General features: G+C 32.5%; 1 pseudogene; it reads right to left on the reverse strand.

Moving 5' to 3' along the window:
• Positions 1-566: 566 nt before the first annotated feature.
• Positions 567-22609, reverse strand: part of LOC126965599 (cytochrome c oxidase subunit 1-like) — a 42761-nt pseudogene continuing 20718 nt past the window's right edge.

Raw genomic sequence — 22609 nt, forward strand, 5'->3', positions numbered from 1 at the left:
CCAGGAAAATGGCTTTTGGGACGTATTATTCAGAAACACCCAGGAACAGATGGCATAACAAGAAATGTTACATTAAAATATAAGGATAGTGTTTTTAAGAGACCAATCGCAAAATTGTGCCCTCTGCCTCTGGATGAGCCTGACTCCCTGTAATTTGAGACTGATGTTTTTTCTTAGTTTGTTTTATTTTCTTAAATTTTGTTTTAAGGACTTTAGTCGTCCTTGGCCGGCGGAATGTTTAACTTTAATGCTTTATTTACTCAAAATGTAACTAGATGGCGCCACAGGCCATTTAAAATCGCGCTAACGTTGTTTTTTGTAATATTCCTATAGGTTAAGCTTCCTGATGTCACCTTGAGTGTTCTTACTAGTGTCAAATAAAAGTGTATAAGTTAGTGTGAGTGTTTAATTAAACATGAGGAATAAAAGAATATTATTTATATATATATAATAATTTAAATTTGACATATTTATGTTATATTTTAACTAATTCTTTCATTAGAAATAATTGCTAAATTACTATAAAATGGTTTAAGAGACCAATACTTGCTTTCAGTCATCTAATGAAGAATAATTATTAATTCAGTTAATAAAGTTATTTATATTTACACTTTCAATAACAATTGGTATAAAACTATGATTTGCCCCACAAATTTCTGAACATTGACCAAAAAAAATTCCTGGACGACTAATAAAAAAATTAGTTTGATTTAGTCGTCCAGGATTAGCATCTACTTTTACACCTAAAGAAGGAATAGTTCAAGAATGAATAATATCTGTAGCTGTAACTAAGATTCGAATTTGATTATTTATTGGAATAATAATTCGGTTATCAACATCTAAAAGGCGAAATTTATTTAATTTATAATCATTAGTTATATAAGAATCAAATTCAATATTATTAAAATCTGAATATTCATAACTTCAGTATCATTGATGTCCAATTGATTTTAAAGTAATTAATGGATTATTTAAATCATCTATTAGGTATAATAATCGAAGAGAAGGAAGAGCAATAAAAATTAATGTAATTGCTGGTAAAATAGTTCAAATTAATTCAATTATTTGTCCTTCTATTAAAAATCGATTAATAAATTTATTAAAAAATAAATTTATTATTAAATATATAACTAAAATAGTAATTATAATTAAAATAATTAAAGTATGGTCATGAAAAAAAATTATTTGTTCTATTAAAGGAGAAGCTCTATTTTGTAAATTAAAATTAGATCAGGTTGCCATTTCTAAAAAAAGGAAAACCTTTATAAATGGGGTTTAAATCCATTACATATAATCTGCGATATTAGAAATTTCTTATAATTGGAAGTTCATTATATGAATGTTCTGCTGGAGGTAAATTTTGGAATCATTCAATAGAAGAAGGCATATTTAAGGAAAAAATTACAATTCGTTGATTAATTATAGATTCTCAAATAATTATAATTATAAAAATAGTTCCTAATAATGAAATATAAGATCCAATAGAAGAAATAATATTTCATGATAAATAATAATCAGGATAATCAGAGTAACGACGAGGTATTCCAGCTAATCCTAAAAAATGTTGAGGGAAAAATGTTAAATTTACTCCAATAAATATAATAATAAATTTTAAGTAAAAAAGGATTAAGAATTAATCCTGTGAAAAGAGGGTATCAATGAATGAATCCTCCAAAAATTGCAAATACAGCTCCTATTGAAAGTACATAGTGAAAGTGAGCTACAACATAATAAGTATCATGAAGAATAACATCAATGGATGAGTTAGCTAAAATTACTCCTGTTAATCCACCAATAGTAAATAAAAAAACAAATCCTAATCTTCATAATATAGATGGTCTATAATTAATTTAAGTTCCATAAAGAGTTGCTAATCAACTAAAAATTTTAATTCCTGTAGGGATAGCAATAATTATTGTTGCTGAAGTAAAATAGGCTCGAGTATCAATATCTATTCCTACTGTAAATATATGATGAGCTCATACAATGAATCCTAATAATCCAATTGCTATTATAGCATAAATTATTCCTAATGATCCAAATGTTTCTTTTTTTCCTCTTTCTTGGGTAATAATATGTGAAATTATTCCAAATCCTGGAAGAATAAGGATATAAACTTCAGGGTGTCCAAAAAATCAAAATAAATGTTGATAAAGAATTGGATCCCCCCCTCCTGCTGGATCAAAATATGATGTATTTAAATTTCGGTCAGTGAGTAATATAGTAATAGCTCCAGCTAAAACAGGAAGAGATAATAAAAGTAATAAAGCTGTAATTCCTACGGCTTATACAAATAAAGGTATTTGATCAAATGATAAATTATTAATTCGTATATTAATAATGGTTGTAATGAAATTAGTTGCAGCAGCTAAATGAAGGGAAAAAATAGCTAAATCAACTGATGATCCTCTATGAGCAATATTAGATGAAAGTTACACTTCTTGTAATTAAAATTAAAAGAGAGGGGGGGAGTATTCAGAAACTTATATTATTTATACGGGGGAAAGCTATATCTGGAGCTCCAAGTATTATAGGAATTCATCAATTTCCGAATCCTCCAATTATGATCGGTATTACTATAAAAAAAATTATGAAAAAAGCATGAGCAGTAACAATAGTATTATAAATTTGATCGTCTCCAATTAAAGATCCACGATTTCCTAATTCTGTTCGAATTAATAAACTTAATGAAGTTCCTACTATATCAGCTCAAATTCCAAAGATAAAATATAAAGTTCCAATATCTTTATGATTTGTAGGAAAAAAGTCATTTTCGCAAATAAAATGGCTAAGGTATAAGCGATAAATTGTAAATTTATTAACGAGATAATCTCTTTTATTAAGAAGCCTTATATTCATAAATGATATAAAATTGCAAATTTTAAGGTGTAAATATTACTAAGGCTTAAAGATTTTCTTTATAAATAATTTTGAAGACTATTAGTTTAATTTAACTTAAAACCTTAAAAAAAGAAAAAAGTATTAAGGATTAAACTTGATAAAGAAATTAAAGAGATAAAATTAATAAATGAAAAAAAAAACTAATTTTAAAATTAACTTTTAATCACTTTAATTTAAAATTAATTAGTATAATTGATAAATAAATAATTCGAATGTAAAAAAATATTATAATTAATCTTGATATTAAAAAAATAAAAGCAATTAATGTTAAATTATTGTTAAATAAAAAATTAATAATAATTCATTTAGGGAAAAATCCTAAGAATGGGGGTAAACCTCCTAAGGAAAAAAAATTAATGATTAAAGATATTTTAATATAAAAATTAATATTAAAATTTATAATTTGATTTATATAAAAAATATTAAATATATAAAATATTAGTATTAAAATTAAATTTAAAAAGGAATATATAAAAAAATAAAATAATCATAAGTTTTCACTGATTAAAAAAGAAGCTATTATTCATCCTGAATTATTAATAGAAGAAAAAGCTAATAATTTTCGAATTGAAGTTTGATTAAAACCTATTAAAGCTCCAATTAAAACATTTAAAATTATGATAATAATAATAAAATTAAAATTATAGTAATAAAATAAAAGAATTAAAGGGGAAATTTTTTGTCAAGTTATTAAAATAAAACAATTTATTCAAGATAAACCTTCTATAATATTAGGAAATCAGAAATGAAAGGGGGCTGATCCTATTTTTATTAATAAAGTTGAATTTAGTAATACTGAAATATTCAAAATTTTTGAATAAAATTATTTTATTAATAATAATAAAAATAAAATTAATGGAGGCAATAGATTGAGTTAAAAAATATTTTAAAGAAGCTTCATTATGGAGTAAATTCTTATTACTAGAAATAAGGGGGATAAATCTTAATAAATTGATTTCTAATCTTATAAATTATATATTAAATATTTAAATAATTATATTTATATTAAATATTTAATATATTATATATATAAATATAATAATTAATTAGAAACATATATATCTTATTAGTAATAGTTATCTATTTAAAAGATTATTAATTGCTTTATCATGAATTTAATTTTCAATATGAATATTAGAAAAAAAAATAGGAGGAGAATATTAAAATAATGATAATTAATATTAAATTTTATATAAATTAAAAAAATTAATTATTTATATATAATAAATATAAATATTATATAAACACATATATATATATATATATACATATATATATTAAATATTTAATATATTATATATATATATATATATATATATATATATATAAATATAATAATTAATTAGAAACATATATATCTTATTAATAATAGTTATCTATTTAAAAGATTATTAATCGCTTTATCATGAATTTAATTTTCAATATGAATATTAGAAAAAAAAATAAGAGGAGAATATTAAAATAATGATAATTAATATTAAATTTTATATATAAAAAAAAACTATTTAAAAGATTCTTATAAAGAAATAAACTTTTACCATTTAAAAAAATTATTTTAAATTCAAATTATATACAAATTTTAGTGTTAATTTTTCTTTATTTTAAAAATAATGCTATAAGGTAGTAATTAAAATTAAAAATTTAAGAAATTAAGATTTAGGGATATTAAAATTAATAACCGATTTTGAGCCAGCAGTTGCGGTTATACAAAAATTAAAATAAATTTTGTTAGTTAAAATAAACAATTAATTTAAATAAATTAAATTTAGGATTTAGGATTAGATACCCTATTATTAAAAAATTAAATAAATTAAACTAAAATAGTATATTAATTATTGAAACTTAAGTAATTTGGCGGTATTTTAGTTCATTTAGAGGAATCTGTTTAATAATTGATAGTCCACGATTAAATTTACTTAATTTTTAATTTTATATATCCTTGTTAAAAAAATATTAAATAATAATAATAATATTTAAAAATTAAAATAAAAATTAATTCAGATCAAGATGTAGATTATAATTAAGAATATAATGGATTACAATAATAAAAAATTAAATGAATATAATTTTGTAAAAGATTATTGAAGGTGGATTTAAATGTAATTTTATTTAATTTAATAAAATGATTAAAAATCAAATTATGTACATATTGCCCGTCACACAAAGTAGAGGTACTAGAAAGTGTTTCTAGAAAGACAAATTAGAGCTTGATAAAGCATTTCATTTACATTGAAAAGAAATTATAATATAATTAATTTGAGGGGGGAAAATTAATAAATATTAGTATAAAAAAAGAAATTTTAAAGTAAAATACTGAATGAGGGTTTAAGAATTTTTATGGAAAAAAATTTTAATTTTATAGAAAATTAGTATTGTAAAAGAATTTTGAAAAATAATTAAAGTAAATTTAATAAAAAGTAAATTTAATTTATTGTATCTTGGGTATCAGAGTTTATTAAAAATAAATTATATTAATAATAATCTCGAATTTAAGAGAGTTAATTGATTATTTAAATTAGTGTCTTAAAATTATTTAAAATAATGAATTAGAAATGAAATGTTAATCGTTTTTAAATATATCTAGTTTTTTTAGAAAAAAATTTAATTTAAAATATTATTAATTTTAATTTTTATTAATAAAAATTAAAAAAAAAAGTAAATATTTTATATTTTAAGGGATAAGCTTTAAATTAAATTTTTATAGTTGGATTTATTTTTAAAAATAAAATTTTTAAAATTTATATTTATTTATAAATGATAATTTTTTATAAATAATTTTATTAAAATTAAAATTTAAAATTTATATTTAAATATTTATAAAAAAATAATTTTTAATAAAAAGAAATTAGGTATAATGATAAAATTAGTACAAAATTTTATAAATGAGAAAATAAAAATTTATAAAATTTAAATAAAGGGATTCGGCAAAAAAAATATTCACCTGTTTAACAAAAACATGTCTTTTTGAGAATAATTTAAAGTCTAATCTGCCCACTGAAATAAATTTAAAGGGCTGCAGTATATTGACTGTACAAAGGTAGCATAATCATTAGTCTTTTAATTGAAGACTTGTATAAATGATTGGATGAAATATAATCTGTCTCTATTTAAAAAATGAAATTTAATTTTTTAGTTAAAAAGCTAAATTAAAATTAAAAGACGAGAAGACCCTATAGAGTTTAATATTTTAAAAATTATTTTTAAAATAAAGAAAAATTAACACTAAAATTTTTTAAAATATTTTATTGGGGTGATAGAAAAATAAAAAAAACTTTTTTTAAATAATAAACATAAATAAATGAAATTATGATCCATAATTTATGATTATAAGAAAAAATTACCTCAGGGATAACAGCGTAATTTTTTTTTAGTTCAAATAAAAAAAAAAGATTGCGACCTCGATGTTGGATTAAGATAAAATTTAAATGCAAAAGTTTAAAATTTTGATATGTTCGATCATTAAAATCTTACATGATCTGAGTTCAAACCGGTGTGAGCCAGGTTGGTTTGTTATCTTTAGTAAAATAAAATATTTTAGTACGAAAGGATCAAATATTTAAAATAATTTAATATAATATGAATATTACTAATAATATATTTACTATTTTGGCAGAAAAATGTAATGGTTTTAGAAGTCATAAATATATAGTAAATTATATAGATAGTAAATTTTAATAATAGATTTAATTAATATTATTATTGGAATAATTATTTTATTCATTGGAGTTTTAATTGGTGTAGCTTTTTTAACTTTATTAAAACAAAAAATCTTAGGCTATATTCAAATTTGAAAAGGCCCTAATAAATTAGGTTTTTTAGGAATTATACAGCCTTTTTCAGATGGTATTAAGTTATTTAGAAAAGAGCAAGTTTATTTAAATTTTTCAAATTATTATTATTATTATTTTTCTCCTATTTTTAGATTTTTTTGGATATTAATTCCTTATTATTTTAATATAATTATGTTTAATTTAGGGGTATTATTTTTTTTAAGTTGTACAAGAATTAGAGTATATTTATTATTACTTGCTGGTTGGTCATCAAATTCAAATTATTCTATTTTAGGGGGTTTACGAGCTTTAGCTCAAACAATTTCCTATGAGGTAAGTTTAGCTTTAATTATAATATCTTCTTTATTTTTAATTATAGATTTTAATTTAATAAAATTAGAATTATACCAACAAAATATTTGATTTATATTTTTAATATTTCCTTTAAGAATAATTATATTTTCTTCTATAATAGCAGAAACTAATCGAACACCTTTTGATTTTGCTGAGGGGGAAAGAGAATTAGTTTCAGGGTTTAATATCGAGTATAGAAGAGGGAGATTTGCATTAATTTTTTTAGCTGAGTATTCTAGAATTTTATTTATAAGAATAATATTTGTTTTATTGTATTTAGGGGGTTTTAGTTTGAATTTAATATTTTATTTAAAATTAGTTTTTATTACTTTTATATTTATTTGAGTTCGGGGTACTTTGCCTTGTTATCGTTATGATAAATTAATATATTTATGTTGAAAGGTGTATTTACCAATTTCTTTAAATTTAATATTATTATATTTAGGTTTAAAAATAATTTTAATTTCATAAATTAATTTAGTATAAATTAATCCAATTGGCCACTTGTCCTTCCGGATTCTTGAATTCTAGTAACCACTTCAAGCCGGCATGAACAGTCTTTACGAGGAATTTGCGACCCAACAAGTACTTTTTAAAATGTTGTAATGTCTTCACCACGGCAAGTAACTCCCTACGAGTTACACAGTAGTTTCTACGGCTTCGGTAAAGATTTGCTAAAGTATGCAATTACAACTTCTTGATCTCCCCTCTTCTGAAATAACACTCCACCAATTCCAGATTTGCTAGCATCAGTATCTACTATGAATTTTCCCTCCGTGTCAGGATATCCGAGGATAGGTGATTCACATAGTCGTTTCTTCAACTCTAAGAAAGCTTGTTCGCAGTCTTCATCCCAGGAAAAGGCTCTTTTCTCCTCAGTCAGTCGATATAAGGGCTTAGCAACATCGGAAAACCCTTTCACAAAGCGTCGATAATAAGAGCATAGTCCAAGGAATGCTCTCACATGTGTCTTTGCTGTCGGCGTCGGCCAGTCCTTGACAGCACTTATCTTGGCAGGATCCGTCGCAACGCCTTGCTCTGAGATAACGTGCCCCAAGTAATTCACGTGACGTTGAAAGGTCCCATAATGATTATGTCATCCAAGTAGACAAGGCAGGTTTCTCCCAACATACCTGCCAGCACATACTCCATCAACCTTTCGAAAGTAGCCAGGCGTTGCATAATCCGAAGGGCATTGTTTTGACCTACCATAAACCTTTTCCGGTTGAAAAAGCCGTCTTCTCCTTGTCTTTAGGGTCCAGATCAACTTGCCAGTAGCCACTTTTCAAATCCAGAGTAGAGAACCACGTCATGCCACAAAGTGGCAACCATTTTCTTTCATATCCCGAATCATGTCTCCCACTTCTTGTTCGCGTGCAAACGGAATACGTCTTGGTCTTTGCCGTATCGGAACAGTGTCTCCTGTGTCGATCTTGTGTTTCACCAAACCAGTTCTTCCGATGTCCCCGTCATTCTTTGAGAAAATCCCGGAGTAGCGTAGCAGGAAATTTCTCGCTTTTATTAACTGTAGCTTGGTAAGAATGTCCTTACAGCCATCCAGAAGTTTCTGTATGTTCACATCCTGGTTTGCAGCCACGGTCTTCCTCCCTTCTTCACACTTTGTACAAATCCCAAAAATATCCCACTAACCAAGGTATTAAAACACTTAATAGGGGCGTACCAATCGTATATTCACCAGTTACATAATAAGTAAGGTCACAGTTCTATAATAAACTTATATAATGCGTCCTTGATGGCTTAGGGCGACATCTATGAACAATATCAAACTGTAATCGGTTACAAACCCTAACATACCGGCCGCCATGGACGTAGTCCAGCCAAAACAACAATACTTACATATTATATGCAACTTATCAATACTATGAATCTTAATCTAAATCGTAAATTTAACAGCAAACATCAGTGACTTACAAATAATACAAATGAAGAAAAATATTCGCAGTGGTTACAAATTAAATACAGTTAATCTTATATATATAAAATCTACATATCTACTACAAATAAAAATTTAATCCTTAACAGGCAGTATAATCAATTTAGATACGGGCCGTTTAATAAGATTTCCCTTGTATTTGAGGGTGACTACGCGAGTAAGATTGTCCAAACCTGGATGTTTATCTACAATTAGACCAAAAAGCCACTTAGTTGGAGGTAAATCATCTTCCTTTACTAAAACCACACTACCAATATTTGGTTCTGGAATGGTAGCGTTCCATTTATATCTATGATGCAATTGCGTCAAGTACTCCTGAGACCATCTACGCCAGAAATCTTGAACCATTCTCTGAGCTAACTGCCACCTTTTTAGGCTACTTATAGTTGACATTTCATAGTTAGCATCAGGTACAGACACTAATGGTTCTCCCACCAGAAAATGCGCTGGTGTTAGAGGCTGAGGATCCTCCGGATTGTTGGACAACTGAGTCAAAGGTCGAGAATTAAGACAAGCCTCAATCTGGGACAATACGGTAGATAACTCCTCATATGTGAGTGTCTTGTCACCTACAATACGTTTAAGGTGATACTTAGTAGACTTTACGCCAGCTTCCCACAATCCTCCAAAATTTGGAGCACGAGGAGGGATAAAGTGCCAAGCAGTACCATTAGAGGATAAAAAATCAAGAATATCTTCAGCAACAGTAGACCTTTCCAAATTGAATAAATTCTTTAGCTCTCGTGCACTGCCAACAAAGGTAGTACCATTATCACTCCAAAGTTCAGCGACGTGACCTCTTCGAGCAACAAAGCGCTTAAAGGCTGCCAAAAAGGTTTCAGAAGTCATGTCACTGACTACTTCCAAGTGAATGGCACGTGTAGCCATACATATAAAAAGGCATATGTACCCCTTCATTGAGCGATGTCCACGGCCTTTGGTGGTACGAATACTGATTGGACCGGCATAGTCCACTCCACTTCTAAGAAAAGGTCGATGTGCTGTTACTCTGGAGACGGGTAGCTGTCCCATCATCTGTTGGTTAACCTGGGCTGAATGGCGAATACAGATCACACATTTTTTAACAAATTGTCTTACAACACTTTTAGCTCCAATAACCCAGTACTTGCTTCTCAAATAGTTAAGGACAAGTTGTGGACCACCATGAAGAGTCCTTTCGTGAGCATCGTGTATAAGAAGGTAAGTAAAATGTGATTTGTGTGGAATAATTATAGGATGCTTCATATCATCGGACAAAGAAGCATTATGCAACCGTCCCTCTACTCTAAGAATACCATCCCGTCCCAGAAATGGATTCAACGAGGTAAGTTTACTTGTTTTATTTAATTTTTCATTATTCTTTATATTTCCCATATCTTCTTCAAAATTTTCTTTTTGACAAATCTTAATACAAATCATAAGTGTTTCTTGTAATTCTTTAGCAGTTAAAATGTTACTAATGTACCTTTCATTTTCAGGTTTGTTCCAGTACAACACTCGACGGCAGAAGGACAACACTCTGGAAAGTTTTCTTAGAGATGAAAATCTCGAAAATATATTTTCGTCTTTATCACTAGTTACAGTGTGACTACTAATCTTATGTTTGCGTTCTTCCAAAGATGTGTCTCTCTCTTCTCCCTTGCTACAATCTATGTACCTACTGTACAACCACTCAGGGCCCAGTTTCCAGAGGTCATTGTGTACAAACTCTGTTGCAGATAATCCCCTGGAAGCGCAATCAGCGGGATTTTCTTTTGATATAACATGGGACCACTGATTTCCATCCAACAAGGTATGTATTTCGGAAACTCTATTGGCAATGAAGGTCTTCCATCGACTTGGATGGCTTCTGAGCCAAGCCAAGACGATAGAAGAATCCGTCCAAGCGTGAGTTTGATGTTTAGGAACATCAAGAATGAGACCAACTTCATCTAAAAGTCTTGCTAGCAAAACAGCTCCACACAGCTCAAGACGTGGAATTGAGACCTGCTTTATGGGTGCTACCCGAGTTTTTGAAGTTATCAAACTCACATGCACGTTGCCACTATTATCAATTATGCGAGCATAAACAACAGCTGCATAGGCTGCGTTTGATGCATCACAGAACCCATGTAGTTCTCGACATTGATCAGTTAAATTCGATCGTATCCATCGAGAAATGCGAAAGGTTGTAAGAGATTTCAAATCATTCCTGAACTCCAACCAGCTTTTAAGCAATGACTTAGGAAGCTCGCTATCCCAATCAACGCCAGATAACCATAGCTGTTGGATAAATATTTTAGCCTTGGTCACAACTGGCGCTATCCAACCCAATGGATCGAATAGACGAGCAATGTCGGAAATAACCTTTCGTTTGGTTATTGGTGATTCCACCGAAGAAAGCTTGACAGTGAACTGAAACTTGTCCTCTTCTCTATTCCAGGTGAGTCCTAGTATTTTCATTACTTCATCAATTTTAATTTCCATGGCTTCATTAGACTCGTTGTTTTCCGCCTTAATCTCTTCAAGCAACTCCTGACTATTGCTAGAAAACTTTTGTAATGGAAATCCACCACGATTCAGGAATTCCGTCATCTCTTCATATATTTGAATGCCTTCGGCTACCGTATGACTTCCGGACATTAAATCGTCGATATATAACTCCTTTAGTATTATATTTGAAGCCAACGGAAACTCTTTACCATCCTTACGGACCAGTTCTTGAAGAGTTCGCACAGCCAAATATGGTGCTGATGATGTACCAAAAGTGACTCTTAATAAACGAAAATGTCTTATTACATCGTTTGGGTCATCACGCCATAATATACGTTGATAATCTGCGTCGCTCTCCGCCACCTTCACTTGTCGATACATTTTGACAATATCTGCGACGAGTGAAATCGGGTAACAACGCCATCGCATGAGTAAATGTCGTAACTCAGGCTGAAGTGTGGGACCAACCATTAAGTCATCATTTAATGATACCCCGTTGAATTCCTTGCATGAAGCGTCAAAAACCACACGAACCTTAGATGTAAGTTTGTCTTGACGTATCACCGCATGATGTGGTAGGTAAACAGCGTCTGGTTTATCAACATCCTCTGCTAAAACTTCTTCCATATGACCAAGATCAAGATATTCGTTAATTACCTTAGAGTACTCAATTTTAAGACCAGGATTTTTGATTAAGCGTTTTTCTAACATAAGAAATCGCTTAAGAGCTATATCTCTTGAGTTACCAAATTTACATTGCGGATTATCCGACTTAAAAGGAAGTTTGACAATAAATCTACCAGTTTCATCCCTAGAAGTACTTTCCTTGAATAACCTTTCACAATTTTCTTCCTCTTGAGTGAAATACTTCTTAGGTTTACTTGATTCAGATTCCAACTCCCAGATTTTTTTAATAATTCGTTCTCATTACAGTGTGTCAAATGCATGCTAACTACATTGTCACACGTCCCGTTCCTAATTACAGTTTCTCCGTTGTGCATTTTGCCAGAGAGGATCCAACCAAGTGCTGTTTGCTGCGCAATTACAGATCCTGGCGGACCCCTGACTAAACCTTTCAACAATATTTGGCTATACACGTCTGCACCTAAATCTTGCTAGGTGTGTGGAACGAGGGATCCGCCAACTGCATGGACAAAAGAGTTGGTAGCATTTGAACATCAACTTTCTTACTAGGTAAGAATGTTGTGAGTTTTTTCAAAACATGAGCCTTGATTGTAATGACAAAGCTCGGATCTAGACGTGACTGTATTTTCAAAACTACAGAGGACTTTGATAACAAAGTTAAACTCTGGTCGCCGCCTAAACCTGACATAAAATTTGTCTCAGAATGCTTTTTGAGACCAAGCAGTTGAACTGCAGCCTCTGTAATGAAAGAGGCTTGAGACCCTTGATCAATCAAGGACCTCAACACAACCGGTGTAGTATTAGCTTGTGAAACTGCTTTCACTAAAGCAGTCGCTAACAAAACTTGATGGTTTGTGTTTGAAAAACAAGATAAAATAGGACGATCAGTACCCTCACCTTGAGCCTGGGAAGAATGAATAACGTTACCTACTACCGAAGTATTTCTTTCACCAGGTTGATCAGCTTGCGTTAAGCTTGCTGATTTGGGAGATTTAGTATGAAGTAAAGTGTGGTGCTTTTTCTTACAAATTCGACACCTTGTAGATTGATTGCATTGGTATACTGAATGATTAGGTGTCAAACAATTAAATCATAAATGCTGGGTTTGGACAAAATTACGCCGTGAGTCAACCGTTTCCTTAGAATTTTTTTTACAATTAAATAATTTATGATTTTCAGAGCAAAACACACAATTAAAACTAGTAGTGGCGACATGAGTACACGTAGGTTTCTCTTGCTTAATTAATTTAGGGTCTAAAAACTCCAAGGACCTAAACCGATTTTGTAAAAATTCCTCAAATGATGCCATAGTTGGTAAATCAGAAATCTCGGTTGCCTTTTGTTCCCACTGTTTACGTGATTCTGAGTCTAACTTTTGACTTATCAGAAATATAATTATTATATCCCATGACTTTACATCGATACCTAAGTTTTTTAACGCACTCAAACATTCTTTAGTAGTATCTAACAAATTTCTGATTGCACTCGATGACTCAGACGACAGAGCTTTTTGATTTGTTAACCTTTTAAGAATACAGTTAGCTTGAAATTTTTTATTATTATACCGGCTTTCTAACTGCTCCCAACAAATTAAATAATTATCCGCAGTACATGAAATGTGTCTCACCAACTGCTCCGCCTCTCCCGTGAGACAACCCTTAAGATAGTGCAATTTTTGTACATCATCAATGGTAGTCTCATTATGAATCAACGATAGGAACAAATCTCTAAAACTTGGCCACTCGGAATATTTACCAGTAAATTTAGGTATCTCAATCTTAGGTAATTTAACATTGCTCTGATTCGTTTTATTCTCAACGGATACAACATTTGACTTTTTTAATATTAATAATTTATCTTTCAATAATGACTTATAATCTAGATACATTTCCTCACAGTTATCGAACACTTCATTTAAAACATAATCATTTTGTATCAACACATCCTTTTTCATTTCATAAACAATTTTTTGATGATTTGAGAAGAAAGAAGACCACAATTTCTCTAAAGCTTCTAAGCGCGTTTCAAGATAACCTATGCTTATTCTTTCCTTTGGAGATTTTTTAAAGTTACATAAATTTCTTTCAATTTTACTTAAAATATCATCCTGAAGTTTAATATAATTATCACCCATGACTAAAAGTTAAAACAACTAATCTAGTTTAAATCGAAAACAATATAAAAATTGAATCAACAAAAATCTCAAAAATGTTAAAATATTTTTCTAAGTTAAAGACAAAATCGTTGAAATTTTTCTAAGTCTTTTAAAACTATTCTTTTCACTTTAAAATCGGGCATAGGTTCCCCGTCGGATCACTTTTTAACAAATTATTCTAAGTCCTAAACACTTTGAATTTAACAAGTCAATAATAACTTCTATCTTGAATTTTCTGAGTTAAATCTTCCTAGTAATTAAAGTTCAAACTTGTACTCACGATTAATCTTCGGTAGTTGTCCCACACATACACACACTTAACTTCTGACGTAAGATGACATATGACAAGTGACGTTACTTGTCTTTGGACGGCACGTGGGTTGCTGTGACAGGTGTTGCAGGGGGTGCTCCCCTCTGCAATTGCTGCTCCTGACGCCTCTCCAGACAGGTGACTAAGGGGGTGCTCCCCTCAGTTTTTAAAAGTTTAGGCCCAAATAGGTGCTCCCTCGGTACATCGAAGAGTACCGATCACCACAAACAGGCGCTGAACGGACTTGACACAATCAACCGCAAGGCACCAGTTCCGGCACTCAAGAAGGACCATGTACAAATCCCAAAAATATCTCACAAATTAAAACACTTAATAGGGGCGTACCAATCGTATATTCACCAGTTACATAATAAGTAAGGTCACAGTTCTATAATAAACTTAGATAATGCGTCCTTGATGGCTTAGGGTGACATCTATGAACAATATCAAACTGTAATCGGTTACAAACCCTAACACACTTTCTTAACCAAGCTATCTCCTCACAAGCTCCGATCACTGTTCCCTTCCTAATGATTTGCTTGTGCTCATGAGGATTAAACACGGGAACCATCGCAATCTGGGAGTTACCCACAACAGTCCTGGCTGGGATCCATGTCGTGTCCGATGTCTATCTTTCTATTATAGCGCATTTACAAGGTCTTCCTCTGTCATCCCTTGGCAGGACTACTGGGACTAGGGTCTGCGATCTCGGATTTAAAGTAGTGTCTCTTAAGCACAATACTTTCGCAACAGTTCCACCTTTTATTGGAGTTTCTTCACCTCCATGCTTCAATACACCATGTTTCATGTCAATGGTACACTGATGATTTCGAAGAAAATCCAACCCAATGATGCAGTCATCTGTGATATCCGCGATTACCACTTTTTGCCATGACATGACTGGTATTCGCTGGCCGGTAGCTGTTGTGAGTGTTAAGTTTACATATTCTCGCATATGTCGTCTTCCGATGCTCTCTAGTCTTCTTTGACTAACGACTGTACGTGAGGCTCCCGTATCCAAAGTGAAACGGCAAGACTTTCCATTTATCATTCCTTCTATAACTAAAGTGTTTCCGTCACATGTCTGCTTAACGAAGATCCTTGGGGCTTTGCTTCTACCGGCCAGCGCCCACCCCACTGCCCTGGCCTTTTCTAGTTTTCCTGCTGCTCCAGCGGTGATGTTGAGACCGCCGCATCCTTCCTACCTTGCGTTATGCTCTCACGCCTGGGGCAAGTGCTCCTAATGTGTCAACGCTCCCCACAACCATAGCATACTGGGTTATATGCTTGCCTTCGGCTGGAATCTGCTGGTACAATTTTGCGGAGTCTCAACGCCCGAGAATCGTGGCGAACCGCTTCCACTTCCAACGCATGTGCCACCGCTTTCTTCAAGCTGGTATGATGACTCAATCGTACGGAGCGCTAGTGTGAGGGCAGAGTGCGCTTCTTGGTCACTCCAACCGCAGGCTCTTCTGACCGTCTCCAATTGTAGCTTAAAGGCAGCCAGAAGACTTGCCGTCGTAGGGAGGTACTTTTAAATTTCTGCTCGATGTGGTTCCGCAGGAAACTCCTGTGTTGGCTGAAGGACACACGACCCTCCCACTGAGCTGATTAATGGTAATTTCCATCTCTCCCATCTTCCGTTGAAAGTTCTCTTCAACTTTGTCCATCTTCTTTTCCACACTGTCAATCCGGGCGATTTCTTTTTCCACAGCGTCAATACGGCTGGAGTTTTTCTGCACAACGTATAAAATGTCTTTGGAGCCTTCATGCAGGCCTCGCAGCTGCTCCCCCTGTCGGCGTGCTTGTTCCTCCTGTTGGCGCGCTTGCTCCTCTTTCAAGCCCCGCAACTGCTCCTCTTGTCGGTGCGCTTGTTCATCCTGTCGGCGCGCTTGCTCCTCCTGTCGGCGCGCTTGTTCCTCTTGCAAGGCCCGCAGCTGCTCCTCCTGTCGGCGCGCTTGCTCTTGCATCATGGCGGCCATCGGGTGCATGAGCGCGCTGATGTCTACGGCAGGAGCCTGCGGTAGTGACACGGTCGCACTGAGTCCAGAGCCGGATGTTCTGACTCGTCCTCTGCCGCTGCTGCTGCTCCCGCTCGCGTGGTCACTCCCTTCTCGTTCCTGGGCACTAATGGCATCTTTCCAATCCCACTTCTCACACCAATTGACACGGGAGTGGGTCAGGGATTGGAAATAATAATAATTTAACATAATTAAGTTAAGCTAAATTTAAAAATTTAAATAAAACTTATAATTATTGTTAGTAAACTTAACTTAAGACTAATATTATAAGAATTTAAAAAGAGAATAGTTTTATGTTAGTATTTTTTTTCTATTTCTTAATAATAAATGTTTAATTAGTAGTATGGGCCCCTCTTTGGGTGAAGGCCTCCTCCATTTTTTTCCACACTATTCGGTCTTTGCCCAATATTAGCCAGTCTTTCCCAGCGTATTCAATCACATCATCAGCCCACCTCTTACACGGTCTTCCAACTTTTCTAATGCCCACCGGCCCTTTCCATTTCGTTGTATTTATCGTCCATCTGTTGTCTATGAGTCGTGGTATATGACCGGCCCATTGCCATTTTAGTTTCAATGCGTGGGTCAGTGCATCTTTTATTTTTGTTCTTTGTCTAATTAGAACATTTCTTATCTTTTGAATTTTTCTTATTTTCAATATACTTCTTTCTATTGCTCTCTGTGTCGTTCTAATTTTTTGTTTAACTTTATTCGTGAAAGTCCATGTTTGACATCCATATAGAAGACAAGGTAATAAGCATGTGTCAACTACAGTTTTCTTCAGCTTTAGATTGAAATCTCCCTTTAGAATTTCTTTCAAAGACCAAAATTTTTTCCAGGTAAAATTCCTTCTTCTTTCGACTTATTCTTCGTTGGAATTTTTATCAAATGATATTTGTTTGCCTAAATATATATATTTTTCAACGTATTCAATTTCATTGCCGCTAGTGGTGATGGGTATTTGAAAACTGTTGGTCATCACTTTGGTTTTATTGAAATTCATTTTTAATCCGATTTTTAAACTTTCTTTGTCTAGTGAATTGATCATATTTTCTAGGTCTTTTGGAGTTTCTGCTAGTACTACGATGTCATCAGCGAACCTTAGATGACTTAAGAAATAGCCATTAACTATTATGCCTTTGTTTGCCCAGTCAATTTGTCGAAATACATAATCCAGTACCAAAATGAAAATTTTTGGGGACAGAGGGTCTCCTTGTTTTACTCCGCGTTCGATTTTTATTGACTCTCCTCTTGTTTCCAATTTATCATTACTGGTACTATTAGAGTAGATGTGTTTTATTATGTTCTGATATTGTTGAGGTACATTAAGGGATTTAAGTGCTTTCCAAATTTAATCATGACATATACTATCGAATGCTTTGTTATAATCAACGAAAGCTGCGTAAAGTGGTCTATTGTACTCTTTATATTTTTCGAAAACTTGTTCTAAGGTATGAATATGATCCATTGTACTGAAACCTGAGCGAAAGCCAGCTTGTTCTACAGGTTGTTCGTTATCAATTTGTTGTGTTATCCTTTTCAAGATTATTGAGGAAAATATTTTATATATGTTTGCCAGTAAATTAATAGGCCTGTAGTTCTCTATATTGTTAGGATCGCCTTTTTTATATAATAATATGATATCTGATGCATTCCAATGTTTCGGTACTACTTCTGTATCAATTATCATATTAAATAACTTTGTCAGATGAGGAACAAGAATGGGTGCATAAATTTTTAGTATCTCATTACTTACGTTGTCCGGGCCTGGGCTTTTATTTGTTTTTAGGTTTTTAATATTGTCATATACTTCTGTTTCTTGTATTATAATATCATTTGTCTGTGTACATTTATTATTTGTATGTTTTGTTATTTCAGACCTCAGTTCCTCTTCCTCTGTTTTACGATATAATTCTTTATAAAAATTTGATGCTTGATCCATTATATCTTTTCTAGTATTTGCTATGGTTCTTTTATTATCAATTTTGGGGATCCATGTTTTATGACACAATTCTTTGAAAGTTCTTTTTACGCTTCTGTGCTTTTCTAAATTTTTTGTTATAATATTTTTCCTATGAATACTGTAATCTTTTTTATCGATTTTTTAGTTTCTTTGTAAATTTTACTCAATTCTTCTTTAAGTTCTTTATTTTTATTTTTTGTATTTATCAATTCTGTTCTTTTTTAATTAGATTGTCTGTTTTTTCGCTGAATATTCTGTTCCGGTTTTTCTTTATCTGCACTTTTTGTGGTGTAGGTCTTTGTAATATAGCCTCTACTAGAAAATTGTAATAAGTTTGTACATCAATTTCTTTTTCCCATTCCCCTTGTTTCTTTTTCATGTAACATTTACAGTGTTCTAAGTAATTCTTTGTTTCTTCTTCTGTTTTAGGGATGGGAAGCTTTGTTCTGTATGACCTCCTACTCTTCTTGATACAACTTAATATAAAAGTTAGTAGTAACAGTCTATGATCCGACGGAAAATTTAGTTTACTTAAGACCTCAAAGTTTGTGACAGATTTTAGTGAATTGGTCAGGGCAAAATCGATTTCATTTTTAACTTTTTGATCTGGCGTAGGCCACGCTTAGTACGGCTTATATGCCCCCGGATCCGTTCTATTTTCAAAATGATTCTCCCATTCCATCTTTAAATTTAAATTGTACTAGAAAATTCTTTTAACTATTTTTATCCTGCTTACACTTTCTGTTCGATTTGATTCTGAACTTACTAAAAATTTCCTTTAACTTTACAAAACCCAAAAAAATCCATACACTGGTAGGTGTATCGAACCCGGGTCTACAGCGTCTAAAGTAAACACTTTTCCGATGAGCTACGAGTATTGCTGACGGAGCTGTTGAAATTAACAATGTCTTGAAGTTTGACAACTCTCGTCATATACTTCGAAGGGTTGCTACGCAACAATATCATATCATGTATTTTTCGTCTATCTATCAGTGAGTTTTATTTGAAAGTTTTTAGCCGCATGATATATGGTAGTTACTTGTCTTTTCCAATGTAATAAAATTTTGTGAATTTCCTTTGAATGCTTTCGATCCGATCCTTGTGAACTTGGTAGCCAGGGTTCCAAATTACCGTTGCATATTCAAGTTTGCTTCTAACTAGTGAAGAAAACAATTTTTTTTTCGTTTTAAGCTTTTTGAAAGGCTTCGCGTTTCTCAACAAGAATCCTAGCATCTTGCGCGCTGATCGGCAGGTGTTTTCGACATAAACATTAAATCGTAGTTTTGCGTCTAGTGTGATTCCTAGATCACGTATAGTTTCAAGTTTCTGCAGTGGGCAGTTGCTAATTTTATATTTGTGATCGATTGGAGAGCGTGTGCGAGTGAATCTAATAATGGAACATTTTGCAGGATTTAGATCCATGCCATTTAAATTACACCAGTCAGCAATTCTATGGATATCTTCCTGCAAGGATAGAGCGTCATCATGAGTAAGGATTTCTTTTGCAAGCTTTAGATCGTCTGCAAAGATCAGGCATTTTGAATTTATTACACATTTGGTGATGTCGTTTATAAAAATATTGAAATTGGTCCAAAAATTGATCCCTGGGGAACACCCGATGTAACTTTGAATGGTTGAGAACAATAGCCCTTTAAAGCAACACATGAACGTCTTTCCACAAGATATGATGAGAGCCACGATAAAATTGATCCACCAAAGCCAAAGGAGGAAAGCTTTGCAACTAGCAGTCTAAAATTAACTTTGTCGAAAGCCTTCGAGAAATCTGTATAAATAGCATCGACTTGTCTACGAGTGTTCCGTTACCGCAACACGTTACACATAACGTTTATATTTCGCGCCACCGATGAACGATAGTTGGCACTTCAATTTAGTGCAATGACAAGCTTCAGCTAACACTAGCTGTCATGCACGACGTTCTTGACGGATGTCAGAGCAACGCACTCCGACGTGGAACCGCGTGTGGAGACACAGCCGTCAACGAAAACGGTTAGAAACGAAACCGTCGCGCGCGCGCATCGACCACGTGAGAATCCCTGTAGCTGGTGGAGAATCATCGAGTGTTAGTAGCAGTTCAAAGTACGTACGTGCATTGTATTGTTATTGCCTATTTCAAAGTGTTCACATCGTCATCGTTAGATCCTGTCGGTCTAAATTCCCAATGTGGCACGGGCCACTAAGTTGCGAGTTTGCCACATTAATTGGTGCCGAAACCCGGGATTCCACCTATTACACCGACCAATTTGTGTATGGTATTAATTTCTGGTTAATAGAATCGTCATAACTCACATTATTAAAGTAACAAATTCTGTGTTCTCAAGATTTAAGTTCTTTAATTGTAACCGAATTAACCTATCTATCACTGTACCTACATAGATTGTACGTTAACGAACAGGGATTTTATTCACTAAAACGCAAAGTATTGAATTGCTATAAGAACAAATAAACAATCATTTCAACATAATATCGGTGTTTATTTCCTAGTCGGCTTGTAGTCATTCAATCTTTATTCTATCCACTTAGGTATTTAGATCAATTTATATCAACTATTCAATTGCAGCATAATCTTATCGCATATTGAATCACGTAAAATAAAAGTTTTAAATTTTAACAATACAATTAGTACCTACAACCACTTATTACTCATCTTGCATTCTTAGTCCATCAAATCAACCTAAACGTTAATACAAATAAAGCCCATTGCGCTGCATTCATTTTGACTGTTGAGGATCGAGTAGGTACTAGAATCTCACGTGTTGTGTACGGTGTACCTCACAAGTTTATTAGTAATTAGCATACATTTTAATACAATTTGCAAAAAACTTGTGTGGAGGATTGTACCTGCTAGTGATTTTATTGCTTCCAGTACAGTACAACCCACAAGTTCACGCATAACTCACGTATACTTTCATAGTAGTCGGTACAAAACTTGTGTGGTTTGCTGTACATCAGTTAATATTACTTTGTTTGAGCTGGTTTACGTACCTACGTGATTTTAAATCGGATTGAGGGTCATTCTGTCATTGCATTTAAATTACATAAGTGTAATATTTTGCAAAAATGTCTTATTTGAGAAAATATTCCACTCGCAAACAGAGCATTCTTAAAAAGTCGCGATCTAAATCTCAGGATGTAGAATACACTACGCAGGACTTATCATCATTACGTAGGCAACGTACGATCGCTTACAAGCGAATGTGTAAGGCATTAGAGATCGGTGTTTTGGCTGTCAATGATCAATCACAGCGGGAAATGTTCTTTTCGTATCATCAAGAAATTAAGAAAATTTCTTCTAATTTTGAAGATGCGAATTTAGCAATTCTGGAAATTTTAGACGACGCCGAAAGTGATGATTCTGACATGCAAGAACGTTTTGACGAAATGTATTACAAAGTTATATCTATCTATTGCAGTTTAACTAAAGATGAATCTCGCTCGTCTCAATCGCATTGTACGTCGGTGTCGAATATTCGGTTACCGAAAATACAGCTTCCTACTTTCACTGGTGATATTAAACGTTTTCCCGAATATTTTGATACATTTAACGCATTGATACACAATTCCGCCTCTCTTAGTGACACTGAAAAGTTTCACTATTTGATTTCTTCTCTCAGCGGTGATGCATGCATGCGGTTGTAGGAGCCTTTCCACTAAGCAGCGAATATTACAGCGATGCATATACGGCACTTGTTGCGCGTTATAAGTGTAAGCAAGAATTAGCTTTTACGTGCTGGAGGGAGATTTTAAATATGAAGTTCAACTTTAAAGATGCTCACGAGTTTAGAAAAACACTTGACCTTTTTGAAGAAAATTTGTGTATTTTAAAATCAATAAATTTACCGGTTAATCATTGGGATTTCGTGTTAGTGTATAATATTCTATCGAAAATAGATACAACAATGCGTCGTGATTTTGAGGAAAAACATTCAAACACCGAACTACCCGCATATGCACAGCTTAAAGAATTCTTACATTCAAAATGCGAGGCTCTGGTGCGCGACACACATTTTACCGAACAAGCTAGTAAACTAAATGAGACATTACCAAAG

Source organism: Leptidea sinapis, chromosome 8 (assembly GCF_905404315.1).
Source record: "Leptidea sinapis chromosome 8, ilLepSina1.1, whole genome shotgun sequence".
Classification (NCBI taxonomy): Eukaryota; Metazoa; Arthropoda; class Insecta; order Lepidoptera; family Pieridae; genus Leptidea; species Leptidea sinapis.